This window comes from Cervus elaphus, chromosome 30, assembly GCF_910594005.1.
Source record: "Cervus elaphus chromosome 30, mCerEla1.1, whole genome shotgun sequence".
Classification (NCBI taxonomy): domain Eukaryota; kingdom Metazoa; phylum Chordata; class Mammalia; order Artiodactyla; family Cervidae; genus Cervus; species Cervus elaphus.
The window spans coordinates 82,872,772-82,885,154 of record NC_057844.1 but is presented as its reverse complement, the minus strand read 5'-3'; the positions used below and the strand labels follow the sequence as shown (position 1 = coordinate 82,885,154).

Sequence of the window (12,383 nt, the reverse complement as noted above, 5' to 3'; positions counted from 1 at the left end):
TCGTGCAGAAAGCTCCCAGCTCATCCCCATTCAGCAGCTGGAGTTCAGGTCGGAGCCACCGCGGCGCACGTGCTATTGTAGCCCCTGATTGACAGGGCTCCTGGCGCCGGGAGCCCAGGAAGAGTCGGCTAATTGGTCCTCACAGGCGCCCACCTTCCACAGGCTCCGAGGTGTGCTGCACTGCGGCTCTCTCCCCGGTCCTGCCTGTTAATGGCTTTTCAATAGCTTTCAGACGAGGGGGCTGGAGAGAAGCGACTGCAGGAGGGACCCTGAATTTCATTTCTGCACGCTGTCCATGAGCCAAGTGTGACCAGATTCCTAGCTGGTCCCAAGCTGATTATTTTTAGTTGCCACCAGTTGCTGTGTGTGAACAGAAAATTGATAGCAGCATCTCAGAATAACCACCTCTGAGAATCGCAGGTCTTAGGAGCTGCCTCTCGTAATGAGGAAATTGCATTGTGTTTCTCAATCCATCTTGCTGGTTTTCTATGCAGAATGTGAAACTTAAAGGATCCACAAAAAGCTTTTGGTTTGCAACGCTTTACAAATTTAGGTTTCTGCTACCTCTGCAGACTGCAGTGAATGCCACTGTACAAGCCGGCAAAGTAATTCTCACTGAATTGGATTCAGGAAGAAGGACATGTATGATCTTCAAGGGTTATTGCAATACAAAAAAAGTATAAAAATATCGTATTCATAATGCAATAGCCACATTAACCAAAGAAAAGATCATTTATAAGTTGCCTATGAATGCAACATAATTGTTTTTTTAAAAATTAATTTTTTTAATGATGATCTGAAAAAGAAGTTGACATAGTCAAGAAGCTGTGTTTCAAATTTTGAGGGCATGGAAAAGATAAATATGAACAGTGTACATCCTTCTAAAATAGAAGCCTAGGTCTTAGGTTCCCTTACTAAGCTAAACTCAAAGAGTAACGCCTTTATTAAAACCCAAAGATTATAAAATTCAAGTCTATGCAACAAATACCATAACTTAGATTACAATCAAGGAATCATTCTATTTTTGTACTACAACACAGAAGAACAAGTTCAAGATTTGGACCAGAATGCCCTGAGTTCATATTTAGATTCTATCCCTCACCATGGTGTCAAACTGCACAAGTGATTTGGCTTCTGAGAGTCTTAGCTTCCTCGCCTACAGAGGGCAAGTACAAGTCTTAACCTTTGCTGTGAAGGTCAGAAAGATATATATACAAATTCTAGTTGATAGCATTGATTTTCAACAAAATGGGACCATCAGTGGTAACAAGGAAGTGATTGATATTTAGCTATATATCAAACGACTACTATGGACACTTGAACTAGTTTCCCCAAGAATTAAAATGAGGCTTTCAGTCATTATCATCAATGCATAGTCCTCATTTATTCGTTCATTCCACATTACTCATTGAAAATCATTGTGATCAAGTTGCCATTTTAAGTGCTATTCAGGAATTAAAAACATGTCTAAAACAAACCCTTTTACATACACGGATTATAGAGTCTATTGTCTAAAATTTCATTATGTGTTTTGAAATGATTTCTTATAAAACTATAAGAGACAACTACATATATCAGCTTCCAGCAAAGAACAAGAGTCTCTCCTCCTACTTCAACACGAGTCTTCACATACACCCACAGTAATACGACTTTATGTGAATATCATTCAGTGTCTCTTTGGGGAAGGTACTGCTCACCTGGATACAGCTGTCCCCTCCTCTTAACAAAATGTGGCGTGTTATCTATATAACCTCCTTAAATACATCCATTTCTTTGTTTTCTGCAAATGGCACATCTCTACATAATACATACTCAACATCTTAAGTGGGTTCTATGACACCATTTACTCATCGAAAGGAAAAAAAAAAATAATGTATGAGAGTCAGAGAAGTATGGTATGTGCCTGGCAAAGAAAATATGAAAAAATATGATTGAGTTGAGGTTGAAAAATCTATTATAAAGTAACCTAAACCATGCCTCCTACAAGAGCTTGTGTGTGTGTGTGTGTGTGTGTATGCGTGCATGCATGCTCAGTAGCATCCAACTCTTTGCCTCAGTTGTGTCCAACTCTTTGCAACCCCATGGGCTGTAGCCCACCAGGCTCTTCTGTCCATGGGATTCTCCAGACAAGAATACTGAAGTGGGTTGCTATTTTCACCTCCACGGGATCATCCCAACCCAGGGATCAAACCTGCGTCTCTTGTGTCTCCTCCATTAGCAGGCAGATTCTTTACCACTAGCATCACCTGGGAAGCCCTATAAAAGCTCTGACCAAAGTCTTTTGTAAGAATTAACATCTGTCCCCAATAGATCAGGGGCTCATTACCAAATGTGTTTATTATGGATTCATTACATAAACATTTGACCAGTCATTGACTCTTGCTACTTAAAGTACATTGGGAAAAATGACTTCATCCTTGCCCTCAAAGAGTTTATAATCTGGTGAAGCATACACAACCAAGTTAGTACAGTGTAGTGTACTAAAAACTATAGGACAAGAACTGTGTGTAGGAGCAACATCCAACCTACTTTTGGGTTAAGTGAGACTATCACCAGAAAGTTATTCTTAGCTTCATCAAAATACTTAGAATCTGGTCCATATGGATTTCTGACTCTCATACATTATATTTTTTTCCTTTTGATGAGTAAATTGTGTCATAGAACTCACTTGTATTAAGATGTTTGTCAAGTATGTACTATGTAATACACAATATTATGTATTATGAATGATAAATACATCTAATTCTCCCTGATTAGGAGTTTATGTCATCTTTTTGTCTCTCAAAACACAACACTCATGCTCAAAATACTAGTAGAACTACATTTAACCACACAGAAATATATCTTTATATTTTCCATCATTATCAAACAAAACATAGCTTCTATTACAGGCATGATGATTGAGGAAAAATAAATTTGGTTCTATTCACTTCACTTCCTTTATAAAAAATAATGAAAAATGCTGGTAATTTACAGCTGTTTAAATTCCTTGATCTCTGCCCAACTCTACAAAACTTAATTCAGTGTTAGAACATCACATGGACCACTTTGGGGTCCTCTGAATCTGATATAAGAAATATAACAGAAGAATTGGTAATGATGGAGGCAATAAAGACCTAGATTAGATTAGATATAATGTTAACAATTTATTTCACAAGAATACGTCATTAGGTACAAAAGGAAATTCCACATTTGAAAGTTGTTTTTCATTACTACAAAACTTAAAGGCTAATAAAGCATGAGGATTTGATTATCTTTCAGAATTTATGGTGAACAATTGTTCTCACTGAATGTCATGAACAATATTTCAAAAGCAATTTGGAATAATAAAGAAATTCATGTTTCTTTTTTATACACCAAACATCTGCTCACTGTTCATGCTAATTCTGATTTTAAAAAAAGACTTATTTTTTCTTTTAAAGGTTAGCATCATTACACCAGATTTTTTTCAAATAAATCTGAACTATTTCCAGAACAACAGCAAAAAAGAAATATGAAACTGGAATGATTCTGGTGACAAGCACTTGCTTACTATTAAATATCTTTAAAAATGGGATATATGTGACACCAAGCTTCAAAGTAGGTTTTCTCATGAAAACTCACAGGTGAAAGACCCATTTCAAACCCTATTTGGAGGGATCTGTCATGCTGGACTTTGTGCAGATAATTCCCAAATCCAACACTTCTGCATTTTTTTCAGAATTTAGTAAATGGTAGAATTAAAACTCAATTTTATAAAAACCAACCATTTAGGTAGGGTACTATAAAAATTTCAAATGAGGCTATAAATCACACGCACAAATTGTTAGTAAAGCAACTTCAAGTCCTGGGACAAAGTAATCTTTGTTTCTGCTATTGGAATTGATTGGGGGCTTAAAAATATTAGACTTTGATGAAGAAAATCACATACAGGTTTAGGAACATTAACCCACAGGTAGTCACCTCCCAAAATGGCTGGAAACTAAATTTATAGCATCGCCCATCACAAATAATGAATACTTTTGAATGATGGAGTCGAGGTCTTCTCTCCTGGGAACAATAATCTGAGCTAATCATTTAGGACCCCATAAGGTTAAACAGTCCTTTCCCAAAGGCTGCAAAGAAGGAAAGACCCAAGTTTTCAAGCAGAAAAGCTGTAAATACACTTGGTTCTTGCTAGACCTTCGCCTCACTAGTCATCCCCCCAGTCCCTCAGGACCAGGATCAAGCCTGCCTTGCCTGATTGATCAGACCCCGGCCTCCCCATTCATGCCCCCTTCCACAGTCTTCTGACTGTTGGGGCCAGTGTGGTTTTCAGTCAGACCATTCAACCACTGGCAATCAGATTGCAGGTCTCCTCACCTTCAAAACAGCCTCAAAAGTCTCCTTCCAGAACAAGTGGACATTTAACTTAGATGCAGACAATGGTGGGGCTAACAGAGGAAAGAATTTACAATATGGATCTGAATGGCTAGAGGAGAGTATAGAATAATGTAGATCATCCTTTCCGTGTCAGCATAACAGTGAGGACACTAACCCAGCTGAGCACTACTTAAGAGTCTAAATATGTACTATAAGGGCCAGAAAATGTTCATCAGCATTTATACTAATATTTTCACAGAGGAGCAATGTAAAATTTTAAAAAATGCAATTTTGAAATTGCTCCACAAAAGATTAAAAATTAATTTTTATGCAATGCAACAGAGTATTAAACATATGCATATATGTGGATCAATCTGGAAATGAAAATGAAAGTGTTAGTTGCTCAGTTGTGTCTGACTCTTTGGGACCCCATGGACTATACAGCCCACCACGGTCCTCGGTCCACAGAATTCCCTAGGCAAGAATACTGGAGTGGGTAGCCATTCCCTTCTCCAAATATATGCATATGTATGTACTGTGCTCAGCTGCTCAGTCGTGTCTGACTGTTTGCGACCCCATGGACTGTAGCCCGCCAGGCTCTTCTGTCCATGGGATTCTCCAGGCAAGAGTACTGGAGTGGTTGCCATGACCTCCTCCAGGGGATCTTCTTGACCCAGGGATTGAGCCTGAGTCTCCTGCACTGCAGGCAGATTCTTCACCGAGCCACTGGGAAACCCCACATATATACTGAACCAGAAAAACAGATACATATAGAGAGAGACAGATAAGGATGCCTCCATACACACAGGCTATATGGATGCTCAAATTGATTCATAAGGGCATCTGGTTACCACATACCTTTTGTGATTTTTTTTCTCACTAATCACAATGAAATGCTTTGAATTCTAATGTGCTGTGTGCTTAGTCGCTCAGTTGTGTCCGACTCTTTGCGACCCCATGGACTATAGCTCGTCAGGCTCCTCTGTCCGTGGGGATTCTTCAGACAGGGAATACCGGAGTGGGTTGCCATGCCCTCCTCCAGGGGAACTTCGCAACCCAGGGATTGAACACAGATCTCCCACACTGCAGTCAGATTCTTTACTGCCTGAGCCATCAGGTACCTAGCAAAGGAAATTTGTAAAACCTTCGCAAATTCATTCATTTGGATGTTAACAACCACTTTCAAATCTCTCCAGCATATGTTACAACTATCTAGGCTGACTTGCCCATTTTCAGACATTGTTTCACCTCCCCAAGTCTGACCTTGCAAACAGGAGTCTGCACATCTTAACTATAAGGACGGTGTTCGCTTATGTCTGCATGACCGCCCCTAAGTGTGGGCGCACATGTTCATCCAGGCACGTGTATAGAGATGACGACGTATTCTCCACCTTGTTCTTCAGTCCCCTTGGAGCAGTGAGCAGCTCTGGAACCGGGGGAACACGCACAGGAATGACATTCCACTGATGACGGGTAACCATGGAGATCAGTGAGGGGTCAACTCAGAGAGCTAGATCTGGGACACGAGGGTCAACTAAGGGGGCAGATCTGCACACAACTGTCAACTAGAAGACAACTATCTAAAGTATCCGGTTGGCCAAAAAGTTCATTCAGGTTTTTCATCACATCTTACAGAAACACCCAAACAAACTTTTGGGCCAACCCAACATTTTGATGACCTCACATAAGTCAATTTTCCTGAAAAGGATGAAAGGAATTTTGAGACAATTAAATCTGGAGGCTGTACTTTACACTTTCCCAGTTGATATGCGTTCCTTTAAAAAAAAAAAGTCTCATAGAAAATATCTCCTTGTCTACAATTTAACCACCCATGCACTTATCTACATACATAACAAGTTACTTATTCACTTTGTAGGCATCCTTTGATGTTCACTTCAAACCTATTTAACCTAAAAACTCTTCTTGGCTGATGTTGGCTAAATAAGTCCTGGCCTTAACTGAACCCTCTGCTCCCTTTTCCATGGGACAGTCCATCTAGCATCTGGTAATACAATGCTTTAAAATATTCTTCACTTGTATCACAGAAAGAGCCTCTTTTAGTAGATAATTACTTATTTGAGGTATAGACTTTCTAATTTTCTTATTCCCTATGAAGGCTAAAACATCAATGAACACTCAAGGGTCATCAAATGAAGAAACAGAGAATTAGAAATACTCTAAAGCATCTTCTGGGGCACTACACGTAACCTCAGAGGAATATTTTATTAAATGCAGGATTATGAAACAACTGGGAAAACATTACTTACTATACTTGAGAAAGGAGAAGAGGTGAGAGGTGGAGTAGAAGATAAGCCTTCTTCATGTGAGTGTAAAGATACAATAAACTTACTCATTTGCCTTTTCAGTTCCCTACGAAGGCTCCTTTAAAAGGCCTTATAGGATGATTTGAGGGCAAGTTTAAACACTGATGACTTCCTTCTTCCCAATAAATTCCCTGGTTTCAGACTTTACCTTTTTGCTTGTTTTTTATTTCTGTTTTAATTGGAGGATAATTGCTTGACAATGTTGTGCTGGTTTCTGCCGTACAACGACGAGAATCAGCCATAACTACACACTCGCCCCTCTAGGTCGTCACGGAGCACCAGCCGGGCTCCCTGTGTTACCCAGCAGCTTCCCACCAGTCATGTTTAACACGTGATCATGCATGTATGTTAGCGCTACTCTCTCAGTGTGTCCCAGCCTCTCCTTCCCCTACTGTGTCCATAAGTCCGTTTTCTAAGTCCGCTTCTCCTTCCCTGTAAACAGGTTCATCAGTACACTTTTTCTAGATAAAGAAGATGTGGTACATATATAAGATGGAATATTACTCAGCCACAGAAAGGAAACAAATTTGAGTCAATTGTAGTGAGGTGGATGAACCCAGAGCCTGTTATACAGATTTCACTTTAGATTTCAAAGGATAATGTATGGTCTCTAAATTGGGCAGGGGGGTGGGGGGCATGAGGACAAAATGTTAACAGTATTTTAAAGTGATTTGGAAAGAGAACTGTATGGTGAAATACCCAAATCCATAAATAATATTATTTCCCAAACTTATAACCTTAATTTCTTTTGGAGAAATTTGCAATAGAACTCATTGTTAGGGAACAGATCTCCATAACTATTTGCATGTCTACACAGTCTGCTCTGCAGGGCAAAGGGCATCACCCACTTTGGTTTAAGGGTAATTGCTTAAAAACACTCCTGGGAGGCTAGGGATGGGGTAGCTCTGGGGAGATTTGGAGAATCATCTCTCCATACTCATCTGGTTATATTTCAAGGTGATGGAGCTGGAGACATCCTCCTCCCCTCTCTAGAGGTCTGCATCCTGTGTGTGTGTGTGTGTGTGTGTGTGTGTGTGTGTGTGTGTGTGAGTATGGTAGATGGGGAGATGTGCCCAAAGTCTATATAAGCTTTGCTTTCTAATTCTCTCCCACACCCACTGTAACAAGAGGCTTCCACTGCATTCTCCTGTGGGGACTGGGGCTCAGGAAACCAGCCCTGGGATGCTCCGTGAGAACAGTCTGCCTCTGATCCGTAATCCATGACCTCGCATTTCCCGTCGGAATCTCTCTCTGCTCTGCCTTCTTTTCTCTCTTCTTCTTTCTCTCCTCCTCCCCATCCTCCCCCTCATCCCCTTTCTCCCTCTCCCTCCTTTTCACATTTGTGATGATCAGAGAACCTTCTCAGAGTTAAGTAATAAAGGTATGTCCATTCTGCCAACATTGGGTGAAGCTAATGAAATGCTAGGAGGATGGTGCATCCTTTTCAGCACCAAAGCTCCTGCAGTGAGTGACCTAGAGAGGTGAAGGTGGAGAAGAGGAGAAGGTGGGTAAACTGCGGTGGGGACACAGGAGAACAAGAATCACTGGTGGGTGATCCACGGCCCCTTCCCTGTGTCCCACGCCTCTGTGCTTAGCTTAGGTGTGCCTGGCTGTTTTATCGCTGCAATGCCCCCGCCTCTGTATCCCATTCAGGTTTATTTATATCCAATGTGGGCTTTCTCTCAAAATGCTAATATGATGCTAATCAAATGATGTTTACTCTTACACCTAGAGTATCCATCATGGCAGACATTGCAATGTGGGGTCAGTCATCCATAAACGTACAAAAGGGTTTAGAAAAGATTTACAGATAGATTAGGACTTTATAGAGGGAAGAGAGGGACTATATTTTTATATGTGGGAATTAAGTGGGTAGAGAGGAATGCACTTTTTAGATTCTTATAAAGCATCTAAGCTGGAGCACCTTTAAAAGATTTGTTTTTCAATTTAATGGATATATGCTGGCAATCATATGTAAGCTGTTAATACTATAGAATAATTTCCAGAGCACCAAAGATGTTGATACACATCTCTAGACCCCAATATGGAGGTGCTAATTAAGTGGTTTAAGGTAGGTGACAGTGTGAAGAAACCTCACCAAAATAAAAGTCTCACATGAAGCTAATGGGGGGATATTTTGAGGGTGTCAAATTACAGCTCTTAGTTTACAAGAAGTTCAACAGCAGGTAAAACTAATTTATGAGGATAGAAGTCTTTAAAAGTGAAGTATTGATGGATAAGGAGCACAAGGGAACTTTCTAGAATGATGAAAATGTTTCCAATTTGATCAGGATTATATAACTACAAATATATAGAGATATAAGGGTATATAAAGATTTACTGAACTGTAAGATTTGTGCATTTTATCATATCCAAATTATATCCAAGTGTTTCCCTAATTATGTCTAACTTTTTTTTTTAAGTGTCAAAGAAAGTGACATAGTTCCTAATACAGCAGCAAGAGGTAATAGCAAAAGAAAGATTTCCAAGGTGTATAAAGCTAAGGCGATTTACCCGACATTTATTCATTTAACAACCCCTGACTGACAGGCTACATACATCATGCTTTGTCCTCGGGGCCAGGCTTATTTAATCTGGAGCTCATAAACTCCCCCAGAATCTCTGGAGAGTGTGCACAGCTTTTCAAAGGGGTCCCTGACCTCCCCAAATAAAGACCACTCTTGAGACTGACGGAGGGCGGCTAGCAGATTTTAAACAGATGAGTTAAATGTTGAAATTTCTCTGAGGACAAACTTGAGGGAAATAAGATGAGTAACAGGGAAGTAAATTAAAAGCTCTTATAACAGCCCAGGGTCTCCCCCAGTGGCTCCACTGTAAAGAATCTGCCTACAATGCAGGAGACGGGGTTTCAATCCCTGGGTCGGGAAGATTCCCTGGAGAAGGAAATGGCAACCCCCTCCAGGGTCCTTGCCTGGGAGGTCCATGGGGACAGAGGAGCCGGGTGGGCTACCGTCCATGAGGCCACAAAGAGTCGGACATGACTGAGCAATTAATTGAACACAGTGGGGACAGAGAAGGTTTTCAGGAAGCAGTGATGCTGAGATTGCCAGGCTGGGAAGTGAGATGCAGCAGCGGAGAAGGGAAACCAAACTGGCCACCACTGTCTAGATGCTTGGCTGTTCAGTGAGGTCCTGAACAGACAGCAGAGGAGGAAGGCGCAGAGGAGAGGAGGGAGGAGAGGTCTGGGGGAAGGTCAATAAGCTATTATCCGGAGACAAAAATGAAACCAAGCAGGACCCTAAAGAGACCCTCTGAAAACAGCCCCCTCCAACGTCCTCCGCCTACCCCTAGTCTGTAGAAAAACTTCAGCCCCATAGGCTTTTATTCTAAAGGATAAGTGATAAATAAATGAAGATTTGATCCACAAAAGAGTACATTGAGTAATGCAATGATATAAATCAATATAACTTTCCAAACAGGGAAAACTAAGCCATGAAATTTTGTTTGTTTTTTTTTAATTTAAATTCACATTCAGTAAGTAAAATTAAAGGGAGGAAATTAGGCAGCCTCAAATCTATTCAGGAGGAAGAGTTTATAGAATCTGATGGGTTCCTTGATGGTGGGCTGAGAGACTGCAGAAGCTGAGATCACGGTGCCTGCCTAGGTATTTTGAGGACCACGGTGAGGGCTGCAGAAATCAGGATGAGCTCAGAGACAGCCCAGTTTAGGATGGGGTGGCTTCCTGATCTTTCACGGAAGCATGAAGTAGGGAATGAGTCATTTCAATCTACCTAGGAAGGAAGAAAGATAAGGAAGTCCAGATTTCAGAATAGCATAAACCGGGCAGAAACAGGAAATGTATGTTTTAATTTTATAATAGATTGCCCAGTATGGAGGTAGACAGCTGTAGACTGTGCTGTCTTGAAACTAAACCCAGAACAATCTGAATGCCTCTGGCAACCACTCAGGCACTTTCCAGCTCTTTGGATTTGCCAATTATGGACATTTCATAAATGGAATAATACTATATGTGGCCTTTTTTGTCTGCTTCTAGACTTGGCATAATGTTTTTGCAGCATGGAACAATGCTTATTCCTTTATATGGTGGAATAATACTGTGTGTGTGTGTATGCACTCAGTCATGTCCAACTCTTTGCAACCCCATGGACTGTAGCCCACCTGGCTGTTCTGTCCATGGAATTTCCCAGAGAAGAATACTGGAGTGGGTTGCCATTTCCTCCTCCAGGGGATCTTCCCAACCCAGGGATCGAACCCATGTCTCCTGAGTCTCCTGCATTGCTGGCAGATTCTTCACCACTGAGCCACCAAACAGCGGATTGGAAGCCAAATCCATTGTATGGACAGACATTTAGCTTAGCTGTTTCAATAGATGGATATTTGGGTTGCTCCCACTTTTTACTATTATAAATAATATTTCTATGAATCTTTATGTATAGGTTTTTGTTTGGACATTTTTTTTTTTAATTATCTTGGGTAACATGCTGAAAGTAAAAGTGAAAGTCGTTCCATCGTGTCCGACTTTTTGCAACCCCATGGACTATACAGTCCATGGAATTCTCTAGGCCAGAATACTGGAGTGGGTAGCCTTTCCCTTCTCCAGGAGATCTTCCCAACCCAGGGACCAAACCCAGGTCTCCTGCATTGCAGACAGATTCTTTACCACTGAGCCACCAGGGAAGCCCAGGGAAGTAGAAGAATCTCTGGGTCATATGATAACCCTGTATTTAAAATTTTGCATAGCAACCAAACTGTTTTTCAAAGTGGGTGCACCCTTTAACAATGATACCAGCAGTGTACTGGAGTTGTAAGTTTTTTACAGACTTGTCAGGACTTGATCCCATCTGATTGTCTGACTTTTTTATTTTAATCATTCTAGTGGATGTTAAGTGTATCTCGTTATAGTTTTGATTTGCATTTCCTTACTTTTTCTAGTAATGTTGAGCATCTTTTCATGTTCTTATTAGTCCTCTGTATGTCTTCTTTTAAGAAAAGTTTATTCAAGTTCTTTGCCCATTTTTAAATGGGGTTGTTTGTCTTTTTATTGTTGAATTATAAAAGTACTTTATATATTCTAGAGCAAAGCGCCTCATTAGATATACAATTTTCAAATATTTCCTCCCATTATGTGAGTTGTATTTTCATTGTCTTGATGGTTCTCTTTCTACCACATAGTTATTCATTTTGATCTATGAAGTTTATATTTTTTGACTACTGAGTTTAGTCTCATATCTAAAAACAACCATTGCCTAATCCAAGGTTACAAGGATTACAAGGTCACATTACTTCAAAGTTTCATCCTAAAATTTTTATCATTTTAGCTCTTACATATATGTCTGTGGGCTTCCTGGGTGGCTCAGACAGTAAAGAAACTGCCCGAAATACAGGAGATCAGGTTTGATCCCTGGGTCAGGAAGATTCCCCTGGAGAATGCAAAGGCTCCCCACACCAGTATTCTTGCCTGGAGAATTCCATGGAAAGAGGAGTCTGGCAGGCTACAGTCCACGGGGTTGCAAAGAGTCAGACACAACTGAACAACTAACTCTTCCATTTTTCTCTTTAGGTCTATGATCTATTTTAAGTTAATTATCGTCTATGGTGTGAAGTATAAACCCAACTTCTTTCTTCTGAATGTGGCTATTCAGTTGTCTCTACACTATTTGCTGAAAAGCCTACTGATGCCCCATTGGATGGTCTTGACAACTTTGTCAAACACTGACCATAGAGGTAAGGGATTTT

At 40.5% G+C, this 12,383-nt stretch overlaps 1 protein-coding gene across 1 annotated transcript in view; it reads right to left on the bottom strand.

Annotated features, from left to right (window-relative positions):
- MYO16 (myosin XVI) overlaps positions 1-12,383 on the bottom strand; it is a 504,859-nt gene that overhangs the window by 409,514 nt on the left and 82,962 nt on the right. The gene's annotated exons all lie outside the window — the stretch shown is intronic.